The following is a 13,846-nucleotide window of genomic DNA, read 5'->3' as shown; positions in this document are numbered from 1 at the left end:
GCAGCGACCTGCCGGCCAGCATCGCCCCCGGCGGGGGCGGGCGTCTGACCTTCGGCCCCCGGCCCCTGACCTCCGCGGGGCAGGCGCCCCCCGCCCCGGGCTTCCCCCAGGGGGACGCGGGAGAGCCCCCTGACCTGTCACGGTTTCATGCCGCGAGGTCGCCTACCAGACCCCGCGCGGGCGCCCCGGCGGAGGAGGACGAGCGAGGGCGTGTCTCGGGAGGAGGTCAAGGGCGCAAGCCCGGCGGGGAAACCCTGGGGGGCTGCAGGTGCTCCCCGACCGCGGGTCTCCAGCGAGACTGCAAGGTGCCGGTGCCGCCGCCGCCGCCGCCGCCGCCGAAAATCAGCTGACACCAGCCTCCGCCGCCGTGACTTTCGCAGCAACTGTCGCAAAAAGGAGGCGGAGCGACGCGCTCGCCGTTTCCCACACTCGGGAGCTAAGCCGGCGCCGAGGGAGCGGGCTGCGTTGCCGTGGAGACCGACGCAACTGTGGGCAAGGAGGGCACGGCCGCCATTTTGGTTGTGGGAAGTCTGGTCTAGGCTGTCTTCTTGCCTCTAAGGCCAGAGCTGGGAGGACCAAGATGGAGGGGGAAGGTTGGGGATGCGGCCAGTCTACACTTCTGTCCCCACCACTCGGCCCAGACCCCTGGAAGATGTCAGCTACTGTTTCCTTGTTGCCTCTGAACTTAGCTCTTACCCAGGACACAGAGGGTCAGACATATAAGGAACTTGGTTGCTCCACTAGAGAGGAAGTCTGACCTTGAACAAGGGAAGGAATACACACTCTTGGTGAAAGGAGGGACCTATAGAAACCTAGAAGAAACTTAGCTTATTCTTCATTTAGTCTTTTTGCCTCACCATGGCCATTGGAAAGCATGCCGACATTCTACTGCAGGCCAAGCAGCAGCCTATCCCAGCCCCTCAGCAAATCTCCATCAAGTGTGAGACCAGAACAGCCCAACCTTTCAACTCATGATTTAGCATAATAATTTCTAGTAAACTTTCAGGTTCCTTGTCAAGGTGGAAAGGCCAAAGCCGAAGGAATGATCACAAGACCACCTTTGGTCAAGGAGTTTGCCTACTGCAAATGTCTAACAAGTCTCTTGCAGGGAAAACTCCTCTGGGCCCAAAACCCAAGTTAACCTAATCCGCCCTTTGTGACCTAGGTGACACAGACAGACCCCACCAGGGCAGCAATCATGTGACTAACCCACCCATCTGTCTGCTGTCCATCACCTGACATCAGTACCTGCGCTTGCCTGCCCCTTCTGATGACTGGAGCAGACCACCACCCAATCACCTTAATGATCTTCCCCCATCAAAGGGAATGGTGAAAAGGACTCAACCATAAGCAGCCACTGGTCACTGCCTTGCTAGACTCTGGTGTGGCCATGTGCTCTTTGAGTTATGGTTGTCGCCATGCTGCCTGGCTTTGCCCTTCTCCCCCCCCTGCCTCCACCTTGGGAAGATGAATCTTCTTTTTCTCTCTCTAATTTACTTTAAATAAACTATATTTTCTAATCGAACGTCTGTGCAATTCTTTGCATCGTTCATGTAACATCAGACACCCACACCCCCAGCGGGCCTGACCTAACATTCTGGAATGAGAGAGTGCTAGGAGAGGGTGACCCTGACGTATTTTGGAGGCCCCAGCAAGATGACCCTAACACTTGCTTTGGGCGGCAGAGAGTGGTGCAAGCTCTGTGTTCAGAGAGGCATATATTCCGATTCTGATTCCGCCACTGCACACCATTAGTGTCACTGTGGGCATGTTGCTTCTTCTCTTCATTCTCGTCTCCATTTCCCCAGTTACAAAATAGGGATAATAACTACATGGACGGCTAGGAAAATTAAACGTGCATAATAAATGTTAATGACTTAGGCCCGCCTCTCAAATATTGCTTGCATGAACGAATGAAATGCAGACAAGGGAAAACTAGTGCTATGTTTGTGGCCAATGGCCAGTCTGTTAAAAGTTACAAAAGATGGGCTGGATTTGGTGGTTCACACCTGTAATCCCAGTACTTTGGGAGGCCAAGGTGAGAGGATTGCCTGAGCCCAGGGGTTCAAGACCAGCCTAGGCAACTTGGTGAGACCTTGTTTCTACAATAAATCAAAAAAATTAACCGGGAGTGGTGTCAAGTGCCTGTGGTTCCAACTACTTGGAAGGCTGAGGCTGAAGGATCCCCTGAGTCTAGCAGGTCAAGGCTACGGAGGCCGTGAGTGTGCTACTGCACTTCAGCCTGGGCGACAGCATGAGAATCCAACTTAAAAATTAAAAAAAAGATACAAAAGATAGTCATTCTATGACTTTCTTTTTCTTTTTTAGACTCACTAGTGGATTTATAAGATGAAAAGAAAAGTTAGAATTGTATTGCTTTTCTCTAAATTAAGTGTACTTGGAATCTTATTAAAATAAGTTTCTGATACAGGCCAGGCTTGGTGGCTCAGCCTATAATCCCAGCACTTTGGGAGGCTGAGGAGAGTGGATTTCCTGAGCCCATGAGTTCAAGACCAACCCAGGCAACTTGGCGAGACTGCATCTCTAAAATAAATCAAAAAATTAGCCAGGCATGGTAGCGCACGCCTGTAGCTCCAGCTACTTGGAAGGCTGAGGCCAAAGGATCACCAGAGCCCAGCAGGGGGAGGCTACAGTGGCTGGGAGCATGCCACTGCACTCCAGCCTGGGCTACAGAGTGAGACTCCAACTCAAAAATAATAATAATAATAAATAAGTTGCTGATATAGAAGGTCTAGGATAGGTTCTGAAATTTTTCATTTCTAACAAGCTTCCAGGTAATGTGCATTGCGGCTGGCCCTTGGAGCTAAATCCTGCTGGACACAGGGCCTGGAGCCTGGAATAAAGGGGATCAGAATAGGACAGAATCAGTTCTTTCAGACAGCATAGCTTCCTTGCTAATTTGCCAAGTGTGCTGAGTGTTGATTTGGTCAAAAGTCCTCCTGTCAACGATTTATTGTTCCTGCTAATGGCGGATCTTTCCTTCCCCTTCTCCCCAACTTAGACATCTTCCCCCGCCAGCAACACACCCCAGACCCATCAGTGTCCTGGGAAGCTTACTCCATTTAGTATCCAGCTACTGCACTATAATGTTGTTTCTGTTTATTTGTAGAGGCCAGCTCTGCTGCCACCGTCATGAAAAAAACTCAATCATAATGTTGACCACGGAAGTCAATAGAACACTTGAAAATCCATAATTCTGAAATTCTCTTGTACCGCCAGTTGGAATTCTATGATTTGCTTCTACTTCTAACTGCCTTGCAACCACATGACTAGAGAAAACAGTGATGGAAGAGATTAATTCCTCAATCAGTTGGCTTCAATATACTCACTCTGTTGTTACGATGAATACATTTACACCATTAAATTCATAACCCCTTTCACAATTTGCAAGGACTTTTTGGAAGTATAGGAAACAGAGTGGTTGTCGTAGGATAATCTTAGGCTGCATGAAAGCTTCTTCGGTTTATGAAGGAAATCTTTCTTAGATAAAGGTTCTTTTATTCAACAAATATTAATTGAATGCTCACTATTCAATAACTTCCTAAAAATGCAAGGGTTAATAGGAATATTAGCCAGGCTCGGTGGCGCAGCCTGTAATCCCGCGCCTTTGGGAGGCTGAGGTGAGTGGCTTGCCTGAGCCCGTGGGTTCGAGACCCGCCTGGGCAACTTGGCGAGACCTCATCTCTACAATAAATCAAAAATCAGCCGGGCGTGGCAGCGCGTGTCTGTAATTCCAGCTACTCGGAAGGCTGAGGTGGAAGGATCACCGGAGCCCAGCAAGTCGAGGCTGTGGTGGCCGGGAGCGGCCACTGCACTCCAGTCTGGGCCACAGAGTGAGACTCCAACTCAAAAATAATTATAATAATAAAGTCATATGTGTTCCTATAAAAAAATGTTTCTGGTTCAGAAAAATGCGCACGTTTTTATCCACTCACACACATACACATATATCTGTTTACATATAACCTTCTTGAAAACGAAGATTTGTATCTTCTAAGCCCTATCCTGAGTATTATTATTTGAATAAATATTTTATCCCTTTCAGAGAAATTATAAAGAAACCTTAAAATATTGAAAGAATCGTAAAGTTCAGTTCAACATATATTTCTTTTTTTTTTTGAGTTGGAATCTCACTCTGTCACCCAGACTGGAGTGCAATGGCTGCTCCCAGCCACCGCAGCCTCGACCTGCTGGGCTCCAGCGATCCTTCCGCCTCAGCCTTCCAGGTAGCCGGAATTACAGGCACGCGCTACCCCGCCCGGCTGATTTTTTGATTTATTGTAGAGATGAGGTCTCGCTGCCCGGGCGGGTCTCGAACCCGCGGGCTCAGGCAATCCACTCACCTCAGCCTCCCAAAGGCACGGGATTACAGGCTGAGCCACCGAGCCAGGCTCAACATATATTTCTTGAGCCTTAGCTGAAGGTGGAGAAAACAAGAATCCTGTCTCCTATGGGAAAAGACAGGCTCTGCCTCCCACTCAAATGCAGGAAGTAGGGAACTCCCCAAACATTGGAAAGTGTTTTGGACGCTGTGCAGCTAAAAAGAGTGACTAATGTCCCTCAAGATGTATAAGCTGTATCACAGTGCTGGATGAGAAATGCCAAATAAGAAGCAGGGGAGAAGGCCGGGTATGGTGGCTCACGCCTGTAATCCCAGCACTTTGGGAGGCTGAGGTGAGAGGATTGCCTGAGCCTAAGGGTTCAAGACCAGCCCTGGCAACTTGGTGAGACCTCATCTCTACAACAAATAAATAAATAGATAGACAGATAAATAAATAAAATTAGCCGAGCATGGTGGCGCGTGCCTATTGTTCCAGTTCCTTAGAAGGCTGAGATGGAAGGATCGCCGGAGCCCAGCAGGTCAAGGCTGTTGTGGCCAACAGTGTGCCACTGCCCTCCAGCCTGGGTGACAGAGTGAGACTCCAACTCAAAAAAAAAGCAGGAGAGAAAAGAGATGAATTATATAGGAAGGACATAAATTGGGAATTATGTATAAGGAAGAATAATCACATCGATTTTATGGAGGTCTAGAAACATGGGTAGGATTTGGAATAGGAAGAATTGGAAAAGGAAAACAACTTTGTCACCAGTATTGAAATATAAAACTTGGGCATGTACAAGACACAGAAACTGAAATTTGGGGGAAGTACAAGGGACATGAAGTAGATGTCATGGGAAAATGTGGTATTACGGGCTTGGCTATTTCAGCTCCATGAGGGACTCTTCTAATAGGCGATCTTTGCCCTGGAGTTCTCTCCTGGGTTGGTAGAGCCTTTGTCAGATCTGCCCAGACCCAGTAATAAAAAATTAACATGGGGAAACAGAATAAGGCCAGATAATGAGAGAACTTAAATACCAATATAAGCTTTTTAGACTTTACTCCAAAGACAGCAAAAAGCAATGAAAGACTTTTGACAAATAAATAGAATGATATTTTTCCTAACAATATTGTATTCGTTTTTCAATTGCTTAATAACAAATTATCACAATCTTAGTGGCTCAAAACAACACATATTTATCACCTCAGTTTCCATGGATAAGCCAAGTCCCATGCTTACGCTGTCCTCGGGCTACAGTTGAGGTGTCAGTCAGACTGCATTGTCATCTGGAGGCTTGACTGGGGGATAATTTGATTCCAAACTCCTGCTAGCTCATTTCACTTCTTGTGGCTGGGTCACAAAGGGCCCTGACTTCTTACTGGCTCTCAGCTGGAAGTGGCCATCAGGTCTTAGAGGCCACTCACAGTTCCTCAGTACGTGGATCTTACCTAAGGCCCTCTCAAAACACAGCAGCCTACTTCTTCAAAGCCAGCAAGAACAATCTCTCTACTGGGCACAAGAGAGATAGTGTCGCATAGATATCGTTATAGCTATGGATATAGATATGGATATGGTTGTAGATAGTAAACCACCCTTCACCTGTGCAATATTCTGTTAGTTAAAAGCAAGTCACAGGTTTCACCTGCTCTCAAGGAGAAAGGATTATACAAGGGTGTGGCTCATTGGGTGGTCACCTTAGAGTGTGTCAGCCACAAATATTAATTTGGCAGCAAGTAACCATGTAAATTAGGGAAATAAAGTGTGGTAGGGACACAAGGGAGATGTTGTCATTTTTGTTGTCATTGTAACCACAAATGTATAGTTGTCACTGCTACGGAATCATAAAACGGGACCCATGGGGTAAACGTTGGGGATTTCATCACACTATAGGCATTTATTATTTCTTATTTATTTAGTTATTCAGTTATTTTGAGAAAACAGGGTTTCTTGAAAGGACAGAAGTGCCACAGTGGGAGGGGACCCGAGGGGGGTTGCCCTGTAGGCATTTAAAAAACTAAAGTGGCTGGGCACAATGACTCATGCCTGTAATCCCAGTGTTTTGGAAGGCAGAGGTGGGAGGGTTACTTGAGTTTGAAACCAGCCTGGGCAACAGTGAGAATTGTCTCTACAAACACACACACACACACACACACACACACACACACACACACACACACACACAGATTAGCCAGGTGTGATGGTGTGTCCCTGTAGTCCTAGATACTTGGAGGCTGAGCGGGAAGGATCCATTGCCTGAGCCCAGGAATTTGAGGTTGCAGTGAGCTATGATCACACTGCATCCCAACCTTGGCAACATAGCAAGACCTGTGTCTAAAGAAAATAATAACTTAAGTACCACTCTGCCTTTAGAACTTAGTAGCCGATTACCCTACACACATCGATACTTTCTGGACTTAAGTTTTAAGTTAGCTCTCCAAAAGGCAAGGAGGCTTGTTCTTCCATTTCACAAATTTCCAAAGAGGGGGTTGATCGCATGGCCCACTGTTGTAACAGTGACCTCATTGTTACTGTTATTTTTTGATCACCTCATGTGTGCTGTTATTTTTTTTTCTCATCCAGGATGTATATTTGGTGTTTCCCACAGTATCCAGTGCTCTGCTAACAATGTCCTTTCTTTATTGGACCCGTTCCCTGGAAAGTCATGCATGGATGTGGGCTTCACATGAGTACTGAGAGTCTGCACACTTTATCTTGTTGCAACAAAATAGTCTAATAAATGTTCGTTGCGTGATTTTTGTGTAACTGAAACTCCCTTGTGTAATTAAGAGCTCCTTTTGACATTCTCACATGGCATGGAAGTCAGCTGGCGAGACTTCTCTTTTTTTCCTATCTCATGACTTCCACTGAATCAGGTCATTCCTTTCCAAGTAACAGGATGTCTTTTTTCTAGAAATATCTCCAGTTGCTCCGTACTCAGGCCTTCCAGGAAGGCGCGAAGGTGATAAGGGTGCTAAAACTCCTCACAAGTGAAAGTTTGCTCATCAAGATCAGCAAGGGGAAATTAGAATAAACCGTAAAAGAGGAACCAAGGAGCATCAGTTGTATCCCCGTCACCAGCTGCAGCAGCAGGTACTGTAGATCATCCCACTAACCTCCCACTTCTAAGTCTCTCGTGAAAAAGGGAGGACCAGCAGAACCCGGAAGAGGTGCTCCCCAAACCTGTGTGGATAAGGGGATCCATTGTAGTGTAAACTGAGGACTGGGGGAGACACAAAGGTGCACTGCCCAGATTCTCCTGCACGAAAGAAACACTTCCTAGCAGCACGGAGAGTGGTTTGCTCAACTTCTCTTGCTGTTAGCTTCTTCGGGGTTACCTCGGCTTTCTCCCTAGCTTCCATGATTCTCCTGGCAGCCCCTGACCAATGACCGGGCAAGGTGAAGGAAATTAAGGCACATGTTTCCTTGGGGGGCCCCAGTCAATGCTTAGCAAGGGGGTTGTATTAGGATGTAGATGTTTCTGCCCCATGAGGGACACTTCCTAGGACGTCTTTGTCCCAGAGCTCCCTCTTAGATTAGTACAGATTTTGTCAGACCTGCTTTGTTCCTCCCTCCACACACTTCTGCTCCCTCCTTTTTTCTCTGACTGATTTATTCCCCAGTAAACCTTTTGCACTCCTCACTCCATCTCAGCACCAGCTTCCCAGAGAACCTGGCCTGTGTCACAGCACAGCTTTAACAGTTGATGACTCTGAAGCCCTTACTCTACATTCTTTTGTAGCTTTTCTTCCAGCGTTAATTTTTTCACATAAATAGTGGGAAAAGAAAGCTTTAATAAAAGAGAGACTTAAGAGACTTATCGGTGGAGGCGAGGGGATTGCCTGAGCCCAGGGGTTTGAGACCAACCTGGGCAATTTGGCGAGACCCCATCTCTACAATAAATCAAAAAATAGCTGGGCTCGGTGGCTCAGCCTGTAATCTCACACCTTTGGGAGGCTGAGGTGAGTGGATTGCCTGAGCCCGTGGGTTCGAGACCCGCCTGGGCAGGCGAGACCTCATCTCTACAATAAATCAAAAAATCAGCCGGGCGTGGTAGCGCATGCCTGTAATTCCGGCTACTTGGAAGGCTGAGGCGGGAGGATCACTGGAGCCCAGCGGGTTGAGGCTGAGGTGGCCGGGAGTGGCCACTGCACTCCAGTCTGGGCGACCGAGTGAGACTCCAACTCAAGAAAAAATAATAATAAAATAAATAAAATAAAATAAAAAATAAATTGAAAAATTAGACAGACGTGGTGGTGCATGCCTGTAGTTCTAGCTACTTGGAAGGCTGAGGCAGAAGGAGCACCTGAGCCCAGCAGGTCAAGGTTGTGGTGGTTGTAAGCGTGCCACTGTACTTTAGCATGGGAAACAGAGTGACATTATGACTCAAAAAACAAAAACAAAAACAAAAACAGGAGACATATCAGCCAATACAATGCAAAAACCTTATTTTGAAATTGATTCAAATAAGCTGTAAAGTAAATTAGGAGAAAAATCAGAAATTTTAACACCAAGTGGATATCTAATTATATTAAAGAAGTATAGTTAACAGATGCGATAATGGCATTTTGGTTATAATTTTTTAAAATATTCCTTACCTTCCAGATATGCAGGTTGATATACACAAATGGATGAAACTATACGATGCCTGGCATTTACTCCATGATAATCTGAGGTGACGCTGACAGTGGCAATGAGCACCTTAACTTTGCTTCCATCTTCATGAAATAGCACAATCTTTAGTTTGCCCTAAATTTAATTCAAGGTGGAAAGAGTCATTCATTCAACATCCAGTGCCATTAGGCACCGTGCTGAGCCAGGCATGCAGAAAATGCAGGTCGGGCTTGGTGGCTCGGCCTGTCATCCCAGCACTTTGGGAGGCCAAGGCGAGTGGATTGCCTGAGCCTGTGGGTTCGAGACCAGCCCGAGCAACTTGGTGTGACCTCGTCTCTACCAATACATCAAAAAAACTAGGGGGGCGTGGTAGCACGCACCTGTAGTTCCAGCTACTTGGAAGGCTGAGGTGGATCGCCTGAGCTCAAAAAATAAAAAATAAAAGAAAATATTTTACAGAGTTTGGCATCTTTTCATCCACACTGAGTTTCTTTTCTTTTTTTTTGAGTTGGAGCCTCACTCTGTCACCCAGGCTGGAGGGCAGTGGCACGCTCATGGCCACCGAAGCCTCAACCCGCTGGGCTCAGGCAGTCCTTCTGCCTCAGCCTTGCAAGTAGCTGGAACTACAGATGTGTGCCACCAACCCAGCTAATTTTTAAATTTATTATAGAGATGAGGTCTTACCAAGTTGCCTGGGTTGTTCTCGAACCCGCAGGCTCAGACAATCCTCTGGCTTCCGCCTCCCAAATGTTTGGTATTACAGGCTACAGCCACCACGGCCAGCCTACACTGAGTTTTTCAACTAAAAAAAAAAGAAAGAAAAAGAAAATGTAAAGACTGGGTTCTTGTGGTTAAGTTGCTCACAGTCTGGTGAGGAGACAGGTACACCCACCACTGGAAGAATAATGTACTTTGATGCTTTCTACCAGTTTGCTATAGATCTGAGCTTCCTACTTCCTTTTCAATACTAATGTTTTGAATTTTGGTGGGAAATATTTTTTTTTTTTTTTTGAGTTGGAGTCTCACTCTGTCACCCAGACGAGTGCAATGGCTGCTCCTGGCCACCGCAGCCTTGACCCACAGGGCTCCAGTGATCTTTCAGCCTCAGGCTTCCAAGTAGCTGGAACTACAGGTGCACACTACCACGCCCAGCTAATTTTTTATTTGTTGTAGAGATGAGGGCTCGTCAAGTTGCCCAGGCAGGTCTCAAACCCGTGGGCTCAGGCAATCCTCTCACCTTGGCCTCCCAAAGTGCTGTGATTACAGGCTAAGCCACCGAGCCCGGCCGGAAATATTGTTTTTAACATCTTGTGAACAGCCTCTTCCTTATAGACTTAACGTGTATTGAATTTCTTCTGTACCTGGCTCTCCGATGTACTCAGATACTGAGATATCTGCTACTTAAGAATGAACTGAATTATGAGGGTGTTTATGTATGATGTATTTTGAGTGTGTGTATGTTTTGCTTGACAGCATGCCTGAGATAGGGCTTTGAATACAGTAAAAGCCTCTATTAAGAGTATTATCATTTCCTTATCTGTCTGTTGTTCCTAGCTAGACAGTATCTACAACACCAGCAAAAATGGCTTTTTTACAATCAGATTAAGTGAAAACATAAATTTTTATGTGCATTCTTTCAGTTCCAAAGAGTTGTTTCCAACAATGCTATAAACTGCTTGTGTTCCCCCAAAGTTCATATGTTCAAATTCCAGTCTCCAGTGTGATGGTATTTAGACCTTTGGGAGGTCACTGGGTCATGAGGGTATGAGCCCTCATGATGGGACTAGTGTGCTTTTAAGAAGAAACTGGAGCATTCAGAGTCTCTCTCTTTTTACCATATCCTCCCCTACCATGTGAGGAAACAATAAGAAGATGGGCATCTACAAACCAGCAAGAGAGCTCTCACCAGACTCTGGATCTGCCGGCACGTTGATCTTGGATTTATCAACTCCCCCAGAATTGAGAGAAATGAATCTTTGTTGTTTAAGCCACCCACTCTGTAGTGTTCTGTTGTAGCAGCCCAAACTGACTAAGAGAAACCTTCAACACACTCTTTTAAAAAGTGTGTGTGTGCCGGGCTTGGTGGCACAGCCTATAATCCTAGCACTTTGGGAAGCCGAGGCGAGTGGATTGCCTGAGCCCGCGGGTTCGAGACCGGCCCGGGCAATTTGGCGAGACCTCATCTCTACAATAAATCAAAAATTAGTCGGGCATGGTAGCACGCGCCTGTAGTTCCTGCTACTTGGAAGGCTGAGGCAGAAGGATCACCGGGGCCCAGCGGGTAGAGGCTGCAGTGGTCAGGAGTGGTCACTGCGCTCCAGTCTGGGTGACAGAGTGAGACTCCAGATAAAAAAAAAAAAAGTGTGTGTGTGTGTGTGTATGCATTTTTATGGTAAAGGCTAAAGGCTACTGAAATATTTTTCTAAATATCTGGTAAGGACTAAAGCCAGACCTTTTTTTCCCCCCTCTTATCTAAATTCCCAACTAAGAGGCCTGGGGAACCCTGCCTGATAAGGATTCACCAGACAGGGTTTTATCACGCTGTTATCCTATATCCTAAAGTTGTTTTGTAACCTGACTCTGGCATAACATCACACAACAAATAAAGAAAGAAATCGTGCCACATATAAGACTCCAACCACACATCAACAAAGCTGGAGTTTTCCTGGAGTTTATCTCAGCAAAACATCTCTACTGGTTTCCAAAATTCTTTAGATAGGAAATACAAATTACCAGTCAAGAAATCTTTGAAGCCGGGCTCGGTGGTTTAGCCTGTAATCCTGCGCCTTTGGGAGGCTGAAGTGAGTGGATTGCCTGAGCCCGCAGGTTCGAGACCCGCCTGGGCAGCGAGACCTCATCTCTACAATAAATCAAAAAATCAGCCGGGTGTGGTAGCGTGCACCTGTAATTCCGGCTACTCGGAAGGCTGAGGCGGAAGGATCGCCGGAGCCCAGCAGGTCGAGGCTGCGGTGGCTGGGAGCGGCCACTGCATTCCAGTCTGGGCGAAAGAGTGAGACCCCAACTTAAAAAAAAAAAAAAAATTTCACAGAGCCGGGTGCGGTGACTCAAGCCTGTAATCCTAGCACTTCCGGAGGCAGAGGCGAGAGGATGGCCTGAGCTCAGGGGTTCGAGACCAGCCTGGGCAACATGGTGAGACCTCATCTCTACAATAAATGAAAAAATTAGCAGGGCGTGGTGGTGCACACCTGGAGTTCCAGCTACTTGGAAGGCTGAGGTGGAAGGATAGCCTGAGCCCAGCAGGTAGATGCTGGGGTGGCCGTGAGCATACCACTGCCCTCCAGCGTGGACGACAGAGTGAGACTCCAACTCAAAAAAGAAAAAAGAAAAAGAAAATATTTTACAGAGTTTGGCATCTTTTCATTCACACTGAGTTTCTTTTCTTCTTCTTTTTCTTTTTTTTTCAGTTGGAGCCTCACTCTGTCACCCAGGCTGGAGGGCAGTGGCAAGCTCATGGCCACCAAAGCCTCAACTCACTGGGCTCAGGCAATCCTTCCGCTTCAGCCTTGCAAGTAGCTGGAACTACAGACATGTGCCACCACACCCAGCTAATTTTTTTATTTATTGTAGAGATGAGGTCTTGTCAAGTTGCCTGGGTTGTTCTCGAACCCGCGGGCTCAGGCAGTCCTCTGGCCTCTGCCTCTCAAAGGGATTACAGGCTAGAGCCACCATGCCCGGCCCACACTGAGTTTCTTAATAGAAACTCTAGTCAGTTTAGTGACTCCTGGACCTCAGATATACATTTCAGAAGAAAAAAATACTAATGTCTGGGAAATAACCAAACTGACTCTTAGAACTGTCAATGAGGTTCTTTAGTACATTCCACCAGGAGGAGATTTGTAACAGATCACTCCATGGCTTCTTCCTAAGAAACCCTCCTCTCCAAGACTCTGCCTAGTGTCCACAACTAAAGAATACAGTGGGCTGGGCTCGTGGTCTCAGCCTGTCATCGCAGCACTTTGGAAGGCCGAGGCAAGAGGATGGCCTGAGCCCAAGGGTTTGAGACCAACCCGGGCAACTTGGTGAGACCTGTCTCTACAATAAATAAAAAATTAGCCAGGTGTGGTGGCACGTGCCTGTAGTCTCCAGTTACTTGGGAAGATGAGGTAGAAGAATCACCTGAGCTCAGGAGGTTGAATCTGCAGTGAGTCACAATTGTGCCACTGCACTCCAGCCTGGACAACAGAATGAGACCCCGACTCAAAAAAAAAAAAAAATGCTGGGCTCGGTGGTTCAGCCTGAGGATTGCCTGAGTCCAGGGATTTGAGACCAGCCTGGGCAACTTTTTTAAATTAAAAAATCATCCAGGCGTGGTGGCGCACGCCTGTAGTTCCAGCTACTTGGAAGGGAGAGGTGAAAGGGTCTCAGAAGCCCAGCTGACCAAGGCTGCGGTGGCCATGAGCATGCCACTGTCCTCCAGCCTGGGCGACAGAGTGAGACTCCAACTCAAAAAAAAAAAAAGAATATAGCGTATAGTCTGAAGAAGCATTTGACGTCTCAGGGGAAATTACAGCCTTTTGACTAAAAAGATATTGCGCCACCTAGGGACTCCTTGGGAAAATGTTACTCAATTTTCCAATTCAAAGCTTACGGCTAAAAAGGTTTGAGAACTTAAGAAGCAGGATTTCCTTTTTGTTTAATATCTACACGGTATAAATCACATATTTTCCTCTTGGAGCTTTAAGAAGAAGGCAAAAGTTGGCATTATCATCTGAAGCAATTTTTTTTTTTTAATTTTTTAATTTTTTTTTTTTTTTTGAGTTGGGGTCTCATTCTGTGGCCCAGACTGGAGGGCGGTGGCCGGCAGCCTCGACCTGCTGGGCTCCGGCGATCCTTCCGCCTCAGCCTTCCAAGAAGCTGGAACTACAGGCGCGCGC

The 13,846-nt window shown here is 46.8% G+C and overlaps 1 protein-coding gene across 1 annotated transcript in view; it reads right to left on the bottom strand.

Annotated features, from left to right (window-relative positions):
- Window positions 1-200, bottom strand: part of WDR7 (WD repeat domain 7) — a 129,965-nt gene extending 129,765 nt beyond the window's left edge. The window contains exon 1 of the mRNA XM_021713839.1: window positions 135-200. The gene's annotated coding sequence lies outside the window, so the exon portion shown is untranslated. The remainder of the gene's footprint in view (window positions 1-134) is intronic.
- Window positions 201-13,846: the final 13,646 nt, after the last annotated feature.

The sequence above is a fragment of the Carlito syrichta genome, unplaced genomic scaffold (genome assembly GCF_000164805.1).
Source record: "Carlito syrichta isolate Samal-C Ts95f unplaced genomic scaffold, Tarsius_syrichta-2.0.1 Scaffold304758, whole genome shotgun sequence".
Lineage (NCBI taxonomy): Eukaryota > Metazoa > Chordata > Mammalia > Primates > Tarsiidae > Carlito > Carlito syrichta.
This window is presented reverse-complemented; position numbering and strand designations above follow the sequence as displayed.